This window comes from Cyprinus carpio, unplaced genomic scaffold, assembly GCF_018340385.1.
Source record: "Cyprinus carpio isolate SPL01 unplaced genomic scaffold, ASM1834038v1 S000006585, whole genome shotgun sequence".
Classification (NCBI taxonomy): domain Eukaryota; kingdom Metazoa; phylum Chordata; class Actinopteri; order Cypriniformes; family Cyprinidae; genus Cyprinus; species Cyprinus carpio.
Window position 1 is genome coordinate 1,952,865 of NW_024879238.1, and position 18,352 is coordinate 1,971,216.

Below are 18,352 nucleotides of genomic sequence, written 5' to 3' on the forward strand. Positions count from 1 at the left end.
ACAAATACAAAACCAAAACACTTTCAATCAAAAGAAATTGCATGGGTTGTAAGACAGACACACCCAACCAGAAATCTCCACCCTCCAACCAGGATCAAAGGGTGAGTAACCTCCAACTCATACAACAAACTTTACCTTGTGATAGGCCTGTTTACCAGGACAACAACACCATAGAGAACCCACACAAATTCCACCTGAAACCTCAGACTACAATTCAGGGCAAACAACAGAGGAGGTCACCAAGGGCACCAACCTGCAGACTGACCAAAGGTCCTCATCATCAACAAGACATCATTCCATAAGAATCGATGGCCTCCAGCATCCAAACTGTACGTCATCCAGCTGAAACTGAGATGGGTTGAGATTCACACCACTACTGGATGACCACTAATAAAGAAGTCCAATCTGGCTGTAAAGAGAATACAAATTGTCATAATTATAAAAAAAAGAGTGTGAAATGACATTGTATGTATTACTCACTAATTCTAAGTGTAGTTTACATTTCTCCTGTACAAACATATGTGTCGTTTGTCTGAGGTGACTGAATGATGGTCTGACCCCATGCCAGGAAACAGTAACAGTGTTTGCTCGTAACAGCGGCACTCCAGAGAGATATGCATATGTGGTTGTACTTAATGTAATGACGATTTGATAATCAAATCATTTGAGCAAGGTAATCAAGAATCACATTTTGACAGCTTTTTTATTTAAGTTTTGCTTGCCACTGATTCCTCCTGTGTTCTGTGTCTTTACGCTTGTAAACGCATAAGATTATGTGTGTTTTTTGAGGAGGAAAGCCATGTCCTGTGTTTGGCTGACTTTGGATTAACACACACGGCAACACACACACCCACACACACACACATTTTTCGATATTATATATAATATAATATATATCGTATAGAAGTATAGAGATATATAGATATATATATATATATATATTAATATCTATATACACACACCACAGTTTGGAAGTAAACTAGTTTACAAGATGTAATAGAATTACGTAATTTCTTACCAACTAAAAGTAAATAGAATCTTTACCGTTACTGAGAAAAAAGTTGCCAATTAAATTCGTGACTTTTGAAACTTTAAGGATTCCAAAGAGGGGTACATCTGGCTTTTTTTGTTTCCCACACACGTCCACATACACATTTAATTGATGTTTCATAAATTGCAGTGAGTACCTAAACATATGAAACATCCGATTTTCAGTCAGTTTTTATACATGCTTATTTAATACGTTTATTTTCTATATGGGTTTACTTAAATGCCTTATTTTTCCAGATTAACTTTTTTTTTTTTTTCCAAGGGCATTGTTAGATCCAGTGTTTTCGTCATCGCTATGCAAAGTTCAAATACTATTATTTTATGGTTTTTAAATCTATTTAATCTGGGATGATTTTATAGTAGTCTGATTTTGTGGTGGCCTGGCTTCAAGGGGAAATCGGATGCCCATTTTCCACATTTGGTATCCTCCTACTACCAGCTATGGAGTTTGTTCCTCTGTAGAGACTTACATTCACAGTTCTACTCGGATGTCCTGTTAGAGCACGTCAGACTTTTTCAAAGATACCCAAATAACTGGAATGTTTCCCCGGACCTCTCCTTGGTCTTCCAAAATGTGTGACATTCCGATTTAGTGATCAATGTCACACCCTAATGGGAAAGATAAGATTGTTGTTTATCCTTTAAATCTTACTATGTCAAATTGTTTTTCAAAATCACATTTCAGAACATGTTATGGGTTTTCAAATCAAAATATGACTTTCTGTTATGAACATCGATTTTTCAAACTGTCCCACTGTAAAGGAAACCATGACTTAGAGCGGGTGTTATTACACATTGTGGAGAGACACAACAAAATAAGTGTCAGAAATATATCTGAATTTCCTATTAATATTAGAAATCTTGCAATTAATTCTCCATTATTTGCACTCATTGTTCACGTGCTAGGTTCCCCAAAACAACTTAATATGCAAATTAGAACCAGTTTATAGCTTCATTGTACTAATGAAAAACTTTTTAATGGCCAGTTTGCACACATTTTGCATAAAAAAATGTGTTTTAAAAAATATCTTTCACTAACATAGTTGAGAACATCTTAGTATAACGTTTTCATATACATTTTTTTTTCAATTGATTTTGATTAAAACACAAATCCCACTGTTTTTTTTTTGCATTCATGGCTTTTTATTTAAAAAAAAAACTTTTAAAAGGCCCATGTCCTCTACAGAGGACATGGCATAGCATTTAAATAAAATAATCAATTTTCTAAAGGTTATTTTTCAACAAATTGTCCTATCTTTAAACAATGTAATAACATGCAAAATACGATTTACAAAACCAGGTCAGGAGGTATGTTCTTTAGGGTCTTTGGAAATGGTCTCAGAGGTCGTGTATAAAAACACACTTCGTATCTTGTCAAAAAGCTCTGTTCACTGCGACTCCTTTCATGCTACTCTTTACATGATATTGAGGTCTCTTCACCCCGCCCCTCTCTTCCGTGGAGACAAATATCATAAAAAATATAGAGATATATTAAGTGTGAGACTTACCTTCTGAGGAGCAGCTGGATCACGAACATGGGTCCTTGATCAACCTTGGGTGTCTAACTTTTTAACAAAATCTGCTTTAATTGTCCCTCCTTCAGAAAGCGCTGGAGTAAATGATTTTTGCGTAAACATAAACAAATTTGCTTACGTTTCTTGAGCGTGGAGACATGATGGACGTCAGAAGGTACAACTGGGCTGAGGTGGAAATTGGCTAATATGGGACAGTAAGGTCCTCGGTCATGGAGGGGCCCTGAGCTAGGACATCATATTTGTTTATAGCTGTTGAGGTTTTTGGGGGGATTACAAAAAAAAGAGTGAATAGACTTTTCTCATTGTAGAGTGGTGGTGTCTACGCACTACCACAGACATGTATATCAAATAAGATCTTTTGCATGCATGCCTCCTTTAAAAATGTAATATAGAATTGTAATTCAAGTGATGCAAAGGATTTCAAGGAACGTCTGACATAATCGTGTTCAGTACTACTGTAGGTTCACCCTGCCTTGTTTACATGCACACATGCCAACCCTCCCGTGGTCCGGGAGACGCCCGCATTTCAAAGACCTCCCGAAAATCTCACGGCCGACCTTTTCTCCCGGATTTCGTCCCCGATTCCACCTGGACAACAATATTGCTACACATCCCGTCACTGGCGCCGTTTCAGATCGACAATATATAAGTTACACCTCGAGTCCAAGCGCGGCAAATTCAGCAACGGAAAAAGAAGAGAAGAAGAATGGCAAAAGGAAGAAAGAAGGACTGGCGAATACAAATATAAAATAATCCTGCAAATTCCTAACTGAATGGAAAAAAGAATTCACGTTCATCCAGTGACAGCTCGAATGGAGGGATATCTGCCTGCAAATTCTGTAGATCAATCTTCTCCATTGACACTGTGGCCGAACCGGATGTAATTAAACACATAGGGTCAGAAAAGCACACGGCTGCGGCAATGCAGCACCGTCCAAGCCCAGTCTTTTGGCCATCTTTCCAAAGGTGAGACCCGATGGTGTTATTTATGCCGAGACAAAGATGGCGTGCTGTTAGCTACAGCAACACCCGTTCACATTTGCTATGTTTTTCAACAATCCGTAAGATATGTTCCCTTATTCAGATATGGCGCACCAGTACGCAAACGGAAGAACAAAGGCTCTCACATAGTGAAAGGTGAGTGTATATAATAATACTGTTTTTCCTAAGAGTTTATGGGGTGTGCTCGGGACTGGTTGTGTCCCGTCATATACGGATTGTCCCGATTTTAAAGATTGAATTGTTTAAGAGTAGACATTCTTTCTTTTTTTTTTCTTAAGTAAGCAGCAGTACGCACAGTATAGAAAAACTGTGTTTTCATTCGGTACTTGTATTAGTGCCATTTGCCGGTCCCGGAATTGGACAGTGAAGTGATCAAACTGTGCCTTGACCCAACCCCTTTGGTCTGATGTGTGATGAAGCACAATCAGAACACGGATAAAGTATGTATTTTGTATTTACACTTTCTCGTGTAGTAATTTGTGGCTGCGGTCAGTGTAAAATTCTCTCTAAATAGATAGATATTAAGTTTTAAAAGGAGTTTTAATATTGGCAGGGTTTGCGATCCGAAACGCCGGAGGTGGTGACTAGGTTTTCTGCACAATTCCATGTTCAAACATTGGCACCGCAGAGAACTCTTTCAGTCACTGAACCCAAATTCTTAGGCAAAAATTAAAGTCACTACATGTCCTGTAAGCATTATAAGATCTTGGAGACAGCCAACTATAGTAATGTTGTACTTGTTTGTTCTATGACAGAAAAATTGACGGGAAAACGTGTGTGGCATTTAATAAGTGATATGCCATGTATGTAAGGGAAGACAACTTCTGGTGTCAGCCAGAATTAAAAGACATGCGCCATCCCTAATGACATGTGATGCATCTTCATCTGGTCCAGCTGCCAAGGTATGTGGCATTAGGGCTCTCAACCGCCTATGTTAAGAAATCTCATCACATAATGCCACGTTGACATAAGGTACGCATATTGATATTCCGCCCGTCCCAGTTTACACAAGTGCACATAGTAAAAGAGAGGCTCTGTGTTGCCATATTTGATCATTTATTGGATGTCTTTTGGTTCCTGGCTGTTCATTATTTAACTATTTCTTTCTCGTTTCCTGTTGTTTTTTTTTTTTTTTTTTTTACCTTCTCAACTTTAGTGCCCAACGTTGTAGAAATCTTCAAAAGTTGTGGAGTTCACAGACTCAGAGACTGAGATACACCGATATTGTGCACCAGGTGGCTCAGCTTGCTGACTTGCATAAAACTGTCACCAGTGGGAGGCACTGCAGGCCATATGTTGCTAGTCATGAGGATGTGGAGAAGCCTGGTAAAGTGAGATGCTGGCAGAGCATTTAAGCCAGCAAGAGACAAGTTTCTTCTTCCTCTTCCTCTCCCAGGTTCTGAAACCACTGCAGAGGTTCAATGTTATGTTTTCAGGTCAGCCAGCTATCAAAGATAACTTAAATAATTATAATAAATAATGCCTGGGGGTATCATCGTTTTTTCCATAACAGATGCATCCATGCATGTGTGTTTGTAGGCTGAAGGAGTCATGACCAGACTGCACAGGAGATGACCAGCTTGGTGAGAAGATTCATGGAATATTTCTCTCCCTGCCAGCCTTATTGCTGACGTCCCACTGAAGGACATCAAGTTCAAGGGCCAGCCTACCGTGTCCAGAAAGAACTCTTTCTTGGGCAGCCTGCACAAACCTTCCTTGAGGCCAACATGATGAACTTTCCTCTTCTGTGCCAATGTGATAAAGTAACATATGATTAATTGTGTTATCCAAATCATCTTAATCTAAGGACTAACAACTTACAATCCCATCATACATGGCTGTACTTTGTTATTGTGATTCATGTTCAGAGCATGAGAGACTTCTTTGTACTGGACCACAAAGATATGACGCATTCGCCCCTCGACCACATCATCCTCCAAAACCTGTACCGTGTTGGCCCAGATCCATGACAATCAATTTTCCCCCAATCAGTTGCCATTCCCCTTTTTAAATGATGTGGTAGTTTTGTTTAATAAGCAATCGACTTCAGATGATAATAGAGAGATAGAAAGAGAAGAAATTTACCCCAGCTCACTTGTGCTTAAATTGCCATTTTCAATTGCAAGTTATTGAGCTAGGGAAATACCTAAACCCGCAGCTGCGTTGGACCTGGATATTTTTTTAGGGAAGAGTAGTGGTACCCCAGGGGTTGGCAGGGAAGATCTTCCTCAGGAAGCAAGGATCGACAGGTTTTGGGGCTAGTCTAGGGAGAGATGGAAGATTCCAGACTCTGGTGCATTTAATGAAGGCACTTTTGTGTGGCACACAGCAATGCATATCAGAGAGGTGTGCAGCATGGTTAGAAAGATATTGACAGAGAATAGAACAAGGTTGACATTCAAACGCTTAACTCACTACTTTCCTGCAAATTGAATTCACAGGTGCTTCTCATAGCTACACTCCTTCAAGGGCTGTGCTACTGGCTGCGAAGCTTGCACCTTCAAATCAACCGTCAGTAGAGGAGTGTTGTTGTTATTGTACATAATATTTTGTATAAATTATGTACAATAAATGAATTATATCCTATTTCTTCCTGACGTTGTTTGTGTGTGGATTATTATGAGCCCCCCCCCCAATATCCCCTAATTCGAGGTCTCAAGGGTTTGCAATATGTTTACATGCTTGAAATGAATTACAGTTGAAAACATTAGAAATTAAGAAAGAAATCAAACAACGTAAAATCTGTTACCTTACTTTAATAAAGTAATTGAAAAGTAGGGTAACTTGAATCTGTAACCTTTTACTTTTTTCAGAGTAACCTTCCCAACACTGGTGATGACTGTTGCAACCCTTTGATAAACTTGAATATTATTTGTACTTAATTTCAAATATATTACAGTTTAAAATTTCATTAATTGCAATTAGTTGAACTTTTAAGTGATATTTTTGAACCACTTAAATGGGACTTTAGTATATTTTATATGTACTTTGAATATGGTAAATAGAAGAGTTTGTTCCAAAACGCGATAAACGCCATTTTTTTTGTTTCCTCCAAAATCAGATTGTATCTGGTCGGTATTGAAAAGTCAATTTTAAATTTTATGCAAAAAGCGATATATTCAGAGTTTTAGGTCATGTTCTCACCCCTTTTTTTCAAACCACGGCAATGCCAGCTCCCTTTTTGCAGAATGTGATATATCCTCTCAACCAGTCAGCGCACCATTCCACGCACTCTAGACAGTAAAGACCAATCACAGCGCACCATTCCACGCACTCTAGACAGTAAAGGCGGCGCTTTAAATACCACTGCATCCCAGTTTTCCTCATCACTTTGTGATCAACAAGCAAGGGCTGCCGATGAATCGCATGTGATTGCCATCCGCATCTCATCAGTAAAGCCGGTTCTGTGATTAGTAGTACCAGTAAATCTCCATCACGTGCTTTTTTGATGGAGCGACATTTATACACAGAGCCGTAATCACTGACAAGCTGCACTATATCGGTGCATTAGATGAATCCCATTTGATTATAAAAGCGGTATTGCGTAGAATTGTCAGTGTTTTTTATAATGCCATTTATGTTTTTGTTAATACAGCACATAGCACTATCAACTAAATGAATGTAACATGGCAAAGATATGCACTTTGGGAAGTTGAATGTAAGTGTAAACACCTGCTCGATTTACAGGCACTGACAATGTACTAATATCTATAGGCCAAAAGGTTTCGGCTCGGAAGGCATAAATTAAACACTTGACTCTGTGAGGGAAAAAAATCTGTATTGAAAATAAATTGATTCTTTGTAAAGAATAAAGTGAAAGTAAAGAAAAAGTTATTTAACAGTATTCACAGTGTCAATTGAATGATAGGTCAAAATGACAAAGAAACTCAATAAAATTGCAATACTTGAATTATGCATGGACTAATCTGGGTGCACCCATAACTATAGAGTTTAGTTAGACTGCAATCGTATAACAAGTTCACAATTATAACTTTTGACAACCTCAGTTAACTCAAAACAGGAAAAGAAAACCTTTGAAATTCAAAGCGTTACAAGAACAATACAGGACATTTTGATTCAGTAGATTCTGTTTGGTTCAATACATTCAATTCAAAAGACTTCAGTGCAAAGATTCAACTCAGAAAAATATGGTTCTATTCAGTAGTCTCAGTTCAGAAAGATTCAGTTCAAGTGACTCCCCAGACAGCAAGCAGTTTCGGCCCAGATCCGGCCCACATCTGGCCGCGTGAAATCCATCCGGGCCAGATGTGGGCCGGATCTGGGCCGAAACTGCTTGCTGTCTGGGTCGCTTCAAAATAGTTCCGTTCGATCTAGATTCACACCAGTAAAATGATTCGATTCCACAACTCCTTTTTGCAGAACTGAAATTGACAATGATCAGTCTAACATCAAATGGAAATGAATCGGAGTTCCAGCAGGAAAAAAAACCTGATATATTAAGTTGATCCACATATGACAGGCTCTGAACTTGGTCAATACTACATCTTATATACAGGCACTGGAACTAAAAAGAATAGCATCATCTTGGACAATCCACCAAATCAGTCACTCCTAAAAATCAATTCAACGGGTCATCTTGTTAACATTAATTAATGCTATAAATTAATTACAGCAATAAAAAATTAAATTTCAACATATATTACATTAGAACACAGACATGCCTAAATGACATTTCCCTTATGTAAACTCTGTATACTTTGGGAAACTTATAATAAACAAAGGAATAACATTAAAGAGTGTTAACATAATAAAACCAAATCATAAATAATACGACTAATACAAGTGTAAGAAATTAGAAAATCAAAGTGAAATGGTATGTTAGTTTGATGATTTACATTTTAATGACTGTCCACCACGTGAGGTTTATGTTGAAGTCCTTCCCCACCACATTAGCCTTCGCTGTGTGCGAGAAGCTGAACGGCAAATACATTTGGTGGTAGGGCAAAATACCTTTCTGCAGCTTCTTGACCTTGAGTGGCACTTTAAAAACCCCAAGTTATCAAACAACGCGTGCTTCAAAGTGTATTTCAATAAATAGCCAATCAGTTTTGGCCTCACTGATGTTATCATTTGACTGCTGCAGTCTGGCGGAAATTGGAGAGAAACATTGTAGGCCTAGATAAAATATTTCATCTCACACTGCAAATTCTTTTCTTATTTAGTCAAACGTGGTGCACTGTATAAGTTTGCCTCCCATTATTTGGCATAACTAAAACAAGAACATCATACATTAAACGGCACGCTTTAGATAATATATAAAACTGAAAGAAGGGATGTATTAATGAAACACCTCTTTTTAAACTCAAATTATCTCATTATATCCTGCTGAGACTGATAGCCTACTGCGTAGGTCTAGTTACTGTCGGTGATCTGTTTCAGGCTTTCGGGTCAAAACGATTAGAAATTAATAATTTATTCTATGAATTTTAGAATTGATTTTTGCAGAATCTCTTTTCAGATGAGAGTAACAAGTTTTGTTATTTCATTGGAAACCAAGGTCCTAGAGTTTGGAGGAAGGGAAAGCTCCTAGCCCCAAGTTGCTTGAAGTCCAGTGTTACGGGTTCCACAGTCCTGTGATGATTTGGGGTGCAATGTCATCTGCTGGTGTGTTCGTCCATTGTGTTTTTTTGGAAACCAAAGTCACTGCAAACCTTGTTTACCAAGACTTGTGGAGCACTTCATGCTTCCTTCTGCTGACCAGCTTTTTTGAAGATGCTGATTTTCATTTTCCAGCAGGATTTGGCCACCTGCCCACACGGCCAAAAGCACACCAAAAGTTTGTTTAAATGCCCATGATGCTGGTTGTGCTTGACTGGCCAGCAAACTCACCAGACCTGAACCCCAGAGAGAATCTATGGAGTATTGTCAAGAGGACAATACAAAAAAGAAAACGACGAAAAAAAGACCAAAAAATGCAGATGAAGCTTGAAGCAACTGTCAAAGAACCCTGGCTTGGCCATACCACCTCAGCAGTGCACAAACTGATCCAACTCCATGTATTGATACATGTACGCTAATGAACATACTTTCCAGATGCCACAATTCACTAAATGTTTTTTTTTTCTTTTTTTTATTGGTCTTATTATTCTAATATGTTGAGTGAAAGTTGTGGTTTTGTTAAATGTGAGCCAAAATCAGTCTAATTTATTGAGATGCACCTGTACATTTATTTCTGTTTTTTATGTGTAATTTATTATTTGTAAATGAGCCAGTACTTTCTGCTGTACTTTTGTATATTTTGTTTTGCATATTACTGGGTAAATAAACGAGAGTATGTCATTGTTAAAAAAATTTTTTTAATGCAGCTTACAATTTTTTTACTGTTTTTTTTTTTGTTCTATACATTACTGAAAGTGCTTTTTTACAATATATTTACAACATATCTAAGGATTAACATGAGAAAAAGCAACAGCAGCGGTTTGAGCCCGACCGCTGCCCCAAGTGTGTTCTGGGGTCTTCAGGAGATTGTAAAAGATCTCTTGGTGAATGGCCAGCACCTCCCCTCAGGGGGCTTTCGGAGGACAATCTTGTTGACTCTGATGGAGCGAGGCACAGTCAAACACTCTTGAGACCGTTCTATCTGATTTAGGGAAAGGAAAGAAAGAGAAATGGTTTTTAGGAGCTATGAAAAACAAAGTAATTAGTAGAAGAAATATTGGGAATACTTTAGTGAGCCACTTTTTAGTAACTACTAATACCACATTGGGGAAAAAACTACTAGTCATATTTAAGTACTAATGAGATATGGTTTTCTTAGATTTCGGTCCAAACCTGCAACCAACTGGTGAGTAAATGATTACAAACTTTCGTTTTTGGCTGAACTATCCTTTAATTTAAAGTATTGTCTTGCCATACTCTAATATACTTAGGTATTGAGAGTTAAAAAATAAAGGTATACAGTATTGTTCTGAAAAAAAATAATTTATCAGGATGGTTTTGATTAATATTACTGCTGCATACTGTATATGTGCATTTATTCTGAATATGTGCAAGGTTATTCAATTTAAAATGCCTACTAAATATACTGTTGGGTTATTAATCTACAACAAAGCATCATGTTGTAAAAGACCATATTTTTGTAGTGCTGCTGTCCTGTGAGGAAAAAAAAAAACTTAGTCCTTCAAATTTGTAAGAGTATATTTAAAACGAATGTACTTCCTTACAGTCCACCTCTAAATTTTTTGAAAATGAAAGTAACAACTTTTTGTCAGAATATTAAAAAATTTCTTGCTAACTATATAAAAAGGCTGGATCTGAAGGACTCAGATCGGTCAAACTCGGATCGGGGGAAATTTTCAGTTGGACAGCTGCTGCGAACACTGAGCGTACTAGGCTCTATTTTTTTTTTTTTTTTTTTTTCAGTTTTATTTTTTTGCTTAATGCCTAAAAAATCCGGGTTGCAAACCTGTCACATATAATCCACTTGGTCAAGACAATAAACTTCAGGTGCTGGTCATATAATTAGAATATCATCAAAATTTGGGATTTATTTCACTAATTCCATTCAAAAAGTGAAACTTGTATTTTATATTCATTCATTACACACAGACGATATATTTCAAATGTTTATTTCTTTAATTTGATGATTATAACTGACAACTAAGGAAAATCCCAAATTCAGTATCTCAGAAAATCAGATATTGTGAAAAGGTTCAATATTGAAGACACCTGGTGCCACACTCTAATCAGCAAATTAAACTCAAAACACCTGCAAAGACCTTAAATGGTCTCTCAGTCTAGTTCTGTAGGCTACACCCAAACATGGGGAAGACTGTGAATTGACAGTTGTCCAAAAGACGACCATTTACACCTTGCACAAGGAGGCAAGACACAAAAGAGGCTGGCTGTTCACAGAGCTCTGTGTCCAAGCACATTAATAGAGAGGCGAAGGGAAGGAAAAGATGGAAGAAAAAAGTGTACAAGCAATAGGGATAACCGCACCCTGGAGAGGATTGTGAAACAAAACCCATTCAAAAAAGTGGGGGGGAGATTCCAAAAAAGTGGACTGCAAAATGGAGTCAGTGCTTCAAGAACCACTACGCACAGACGATGCAAGACATGGGTTTCAGCTGCGAATTCCTTGTGTCAAAACACTCTTGAACAACAGACAGCGTCAGAAGCGTCCGCCTGGGCTAAAGACAAAAAGGACTGGGCTGCTGCTGAAGTGGTCCAAAGTTATGTTCTCTGATGAAAGTAAATTTTTTCATTTCCTTTGGAAATCAGGGTCCCAGAGTCTGGAGGAAGAGAGAGAGGGCACACAATCCACGTGCTTTGGGGGGTCCAGTGTAAAGTTTCCACAGTCATGATGGTTTGGGGTGCCATGTCATCTGCTGGTGTTGGTCCACTGTGTTTTCTGAGGTCCAAGGTCAACACAGCGATACCAGGAAATTTTAGAGCACTCATGCTTCCTGCTGCTGACCAACTTTTTGGAGATGCAGATTTTATTTTCCAACAGGACTTGCACCTGCACACAGTGTCAAAGCTACCAGTACCTGGTTTAAGGACCATTATCCATGTTCGTAACTTGGCCAGCAACTCGCCTGACCTTAACCCATAGAAAATCTATGGCGGTATGTGACGAGGAAGATGCGATAGCCAGCCCAAGAATGCAGAAGAGCTGAAGGCCACAATCAGAGCAACCTGGGCTCCTATAACACCTGAGCAGTGCCACAGACTGACTGACTCCATTATTCTAACATTGCTGCAGTAATTCAGGCAAAAGGAGCCCCAACTAAGTATTGAGTGCTGTACTTGCTCATACTTTTCATGTTCATACTTTTCAGTTCTCAAGATTTCTAAAAATCCTTTCTTTGTATTAGGGTTAGGTAATATTCTAATTTTCTAAGATACTGAATTTGGGATTTTCCTTAGTTGTCAGTTATAATCATCAAAATTAAAAGAAATAAACATTTCAATATATCAGTCTGGTGTAATGAATGAATATAATACACAAGTTTGACTTTTGAATGGCTACAAAAAACTACAAACCAATAGTGCTGTCTAAGCAGACCTATAAGGAGCGGAGGCTTCAGCAGGATAACTCTCTTAAACGAGAGAAAGCCTAACAACACCCACCTAGTTGAGGAGCTCTTAAGAGTGGAAGTCTCAACATAACGACTCTCTAAAATGAGAGGAGACCTGACTACTAAACGCTAGACACAGTTAGTGAGGCTCACAATAGAGCCTACATACTAATAGTTCTGTCTAAGCGGAGCTCTACGAAGCGGAGTACACTGGCAACGACTCAGGAGCATGGTTAGTACTACTAGCTTAGTACTCTAGCTTCTAAGTGTCGTAATCGGCACAAAGGCCCTCAGATGAGTGGAGTACTCGAAAGCTCGCCTAAAGGAGGGACTTTCAAGGAGGTCACAAGAGCCTAACACCTAGCAGCCACAGAGCTCTGTTGAGAGAAGCACTAGGAACTGTGATCTCAGCATAGCACCCAAAGTGGGGATGGCTCACAGAGAGCATCACACCTAGGGTGAGAGGATGAGGAGGCTCAGAGGAGGCTCAAACAAGAGCCTACAACTCCAAAAAAAAAAAAAAAAAAAAACTTGCTTTTTTCTTATTTTTTATTTCACTACAAGTCAGGAGCCTCTTCACCAATTATGTTAGATAACCACATTATCACAGTTTTATTCTGTAAAAATAAAACAAAAGGAATACTGGAAGAAAAAGCATTACTCGTCAGATTCCTTCCTACCCGCCTACAATCCCTTGATCGTGCCATCGATATAACACTGCCCCTCTGGGCGCCACACAGGAGACTCCTCGAAACCGACCCGAAACTATACGCGGGTGACGAGGCGCTAAAGTCTCAAAGAGAATCAGGCATTCTCAATATAAATCACACCTCTCCCTCCGCGAGCCATACACACTCTGGTTCAAACACTTAATTCCCTCAAGATCAGGCAAGAACAGAAACCGCCACAAATGCCATCCGATTAAGCTTGTTCAACTCCCCTGAGAGGCGCATGCGCTCGTGCAAGCGCTGGCAAAAAACCCAAAAACACTTGAGTACAGACCTCTTCTCTAGTAGTTTCGCGAATGCCACAGTGACGCCGCCTACCCACTCATGAGTCAACGCATATGAGCTTAGTACCAAGGCTTAAAGACAAACAAAAGATTGAAGTGTTCTACAGGTGCCCGTTTATTATTCCACAGTCGCTCATTTGCCTTACGTCATAGGCTTCACCTGCCAATGTCAAGTTCATTGTCATTATTTCATTCATGCCCAGACACCCGGCCACGCTTACAGCGTCCCATAGCGCCCTCTAGAGGATTGCAGCGTGGAGTTCCCTGTCGAAAGGAAACAAGCAATGTTATGTCTAAAAAGTCACTTATTGCTTTACTGAACTTGCATAAAATGATTATTAAATGTGTTCATGCTGATATCTGCAGAAAATTTTTTACTCTTTGTGTGATATAGATTTAATTAACTATATTAAAATCACCCATTTTATTCATAGGTTTATAACTGCTGATCGATGATTTATAATGCATTTGTAAATTATTAGTCATTTATGAACACCTTTATTCACACTTTATAAAGGGAAACTTAATTTGAAGTGTTATCAATAGTTTTAAAGCTCTTTTTTAAATCTTGGCTTATATAAATTTCTACATATGCCATGTCATGACATAGCATAATTAAACTAACATCTAATAATGGAAAAAAGTTTTTTTTCTGTAACCTATGGCTCTGTAACCATAAAGGCTGCTGTGTCATTTGCCCCGACTAAGCATTTAAAGAATTTAGGTGAAGCATTTAAATAATGCTCTGAATGCACTTAAAGAATGCAGAATCGAATCATTATAATCAAATCAAATTTAATTTGTGAATTGTATTGAGTTGAATCTTTCTGAATTTGCAAAACTCACTTGAATTGAAAACTATGGACCATGAATCGAAACAATTTGCTGTCTACCTAAATATTCACAGCCCTATATTCACAATTTCTCTCAACTAATCACATGCTCCCCTATTGAACCCAATCAAGTAATTGTAATACATCACTAATCAGGGCCGGAGTATAAACGTTGCGGATGCACAAAATAGGCAGGAATGCGTATGCAATTTTTCCAACGCACATATCGGGAATTATTAAAAAAATAAACGAGGCGTAAATCTGTCGCACCGCTACAGACACCTCTAGACCAGGTTTTCAACCTGTGGCGCCTGCAAGGGGCACCGACGAGACATCACACGATTTATATCAGCAACACTTTTTTTCCCCTCCCCCTTGATGATTTATGAATATTATAGAGTAAGTAAATCTTTAGCCATCCACTAAGGAGCAATCTGACCCCCCCTGCTAGTCGACAGGTAGAACCAGAGTTGGCTCGAGTATCAGTCACAGCTTATTGACATTGGTCAAGATGATCTATAAGCGTTAAGTCGTTGTCATAAATCCAACCAGAGGATTTCCAATGTTTGTTATCTCGAAACACTCTCAGCCACTTAACATTGAATCAGGTACAACTGGTTATAAGTTACTTTTCAGCTAATTACGCACGCTAAACCAGGGTGGTTCTAAACCCTTTTTAGGTGGGTTTCAACCCCCCATCTGTCACCATTTTATGTTAAAACAAAAATACAACAATAAAAAAAAGGGAAGGCCCTGCACAAATCTGTTTTGAGACTGCTTTTTAAAAGTTCATAATGATAACATTTGACAACGTTTAATTCAGGTGCGAAAATAATTAATATCTATGGCGCATGAGCACAGAGAGATTTGAGACACAGGACACAGTTTGAGTGAGAGGAGAGACACGTTTTAAGTGCGCGCACTCTCTCCGGGTGAGAGCAGCATATATCTGAGCGGTAGAGAAAATCCGTGCGAATCCGCACAAGATCCACACGAGAGCGGAGAGATTCGCGCCAGGCATAGTATTAATGTGCTTTCGCGCTACAATAATGCACTCTCAACATTTGTCAGTGAAATAACGCCATCATTTCTATGCACACCGCACCCGCACGCATGTAAGGTGCACAAACAGATAGCCTTAGCCTTCTCAGACAGCAGGTGAATTCCAATGGTTGTCTTGACAAGTATCCTTGTAAGCGCAGTCGGTTGTTTGGGGTGAACGTAAACAGTAAAGAAAATACCAAATTTACGTGTAACGAATCCGTGCATTTCTTATCTAAATAATATTAATGAAAAAGAGCAAAAGAAAAATAGTTAGCTGCTTTAATAGCTTTAATGGATATTTGCATTTATGGTAATGTTAATAAAGTAATTAGGTGTGAATATGGGGAGGGAGTGGTGGGGGGGACGCGAGTGAAATTAGACAAACTTGGGGGGGCGCATGCCCTTCAAAGGTTGAAAACCCCTAAATGACACTATGAATAATCAATCTAATAACCAAAATAAAAAAATAAAAAAGAAAAATATAAAAATCTTAAATACATTTTAAAAACACACATACACAAAATGACACTCTGAATAATGAAGTTAAGCACTAACCTGTTAACCTGCACCCCCCATTTTGGGACTCACAGCTGAACATGACTACCTAATTTAAATTGGTAACAGTTCCAACTTCAGTTCACAATTTTGGTGTCTTTGGAAAGAAGACACTTTGGGCTTTACTGTTCATCATCCAGAGTTGATAATGCTCAAAAAGATAAAAAGTTATAGACACAGAAGTGCCTTGAAAACAATTGTACCACACAAAATTTCATATAAATATATTTAATATAAATTTCATATAAATATAATATAAATTTCTAAAAAAAATCATATAAATATACATGAAATCAGGCCTGGAGCAATCCAGAAAAGCAATGGCTTAAGAACACTCAAGAACACTCAAAACCACTCAAGAACATGCAAAACCACTCACACCAAAACCAACAAACCAAAACCCTTAACCCCCCATTACACAACCAAACCCAAACCAACAACAACCCCCCCATAACCCACCCTTTACACCTACAACACAAATAAAAAACAAAAAAAAAAAAACACACTAAACACAACCCAAACAAAACACAAAACACCCACTTACACAAAATCCAACAAACAAATAGTCATCAACAGCCATTAGTTCTGTAAAATTGAGCACAGAATAGACAAATTTGTTTTTAAGGGAGAAAAATGAAATGTGAAAAATGCCAGTGAAGGAACACATACAAACAAGATACTCGCAGTATCAGCAGGAAGGTAGGAGAGTGCTGGACTTTCGGCATCAACTTTCGGTTTGCCCCGCCACCTGATGTTCAGGCAAATAGAAACACCCATACTACGCAGCAATAAACCTTAATTGCAGAAATGTGGCAAAACATCTCTGGGGAGAACCTCATATATTTAATTCGAAAGTGCTTTCCATATTGGATCAACATAGGCTACATTTGTGAACACACATTTTCTGAAATGTGTGTGTCAAGTCACGCTTCGTGCGGTTTACAGACTGCAACTTACAATCGCAACTTCATTATTACTCCTTTCGAGCCGAATTTCACAAAATTGGTCAGCTATCGACAGCATCAGACCTATTATATATCAAAATAATAATTATATAATACAATAAATCAAATCGATTAGATATCATAATATTTACTTTATAATATTATAAATCAGGTTGGTTTGAATTTGTTATGTAATATGTAAATTATATGCGTGCGGTCTGCAAGACTTGCACTTGGACCATAGTGCGGCCCAGTCGAAGAAATCTTTGAGAACCACTGCTCAAAACCAACACAAACACAAAAATTACTGGAAAAAAAAGCTTAACACACCTCTTACAATATGATGACTTTACTCCATTTCTGATTCTTTCTCAGGGCTTCAGACTTCCCTTCCAGTGGACAGAAGGACAGAGCTCTGCATCTTCAACCTATAACACCTGAAAAATACTTAAAAACCCTCCCTATTTATCCGGGCTTGGGACCGGCAATAACATAACAATAATTGCAATGTTAGAGGCTGGGTTAAAAAAAATATATATGTTTCTTTTAAGTTTTTTGTATTTTTTTTTTTTTTAATCAAGAAACATTATTTGTTGAACTACACAAAAATAAAATTTTGGAAGTACTTGGCACACTGTCCGAAAAAAAAAAAAAAATTTGCCACGAATCTTCAACCAAAGGAAAAAGAATATATGTACTTACTGCCATGATAAACAAAAACACACACCAAAGTGTTCTTTTAAATAATGTCATTTTACAACAAAAATACTTAACAAAAGACACAATTCTTCTGTCAGGCAACTTTTGTGAAAAAAAAAAGGCTACGTCACAGTCACAACCCATTATGAGGCGGCGGCACTTTGTTATAAAAGCGTTAGAATGTGCACACAGGTGTGGGTTTCCCTGCACCTCTTCACATAAGCCTCATATGCGTGCGAATTAGTCATCTGAAGGATAAGGTCAAAATACGATACCTCCAAGTTGCTCTAAAGGCTGTTAGCACTCGCAGGTACAGTACCAGTTTCAATCCGCTGGACAACTTCTTCCTCTGGTTGGTCCTCAATCTCCTCCTCCATGACTTCAGTTCTGTGCTCTTCCACTGGAGGAGTTTGCCGTGGTCGTGAGGGTGGTGGGGCAGCAGAGACAGTGACTTTATACAGCACAGATTCATGGAATCGCCACACTTGTGGGCAGTGGATCAACAACAGATTGGAACCCCGTAACTGTTGAAGGTGCTTCTGTGTAACGGGAAGGCTGCGCTCCAACACTGCCAGCCTTTCCGAACGAGTAAAATCTCAGTTTTGGATTTTCCCCCAGCTCAAAAAGACAATGG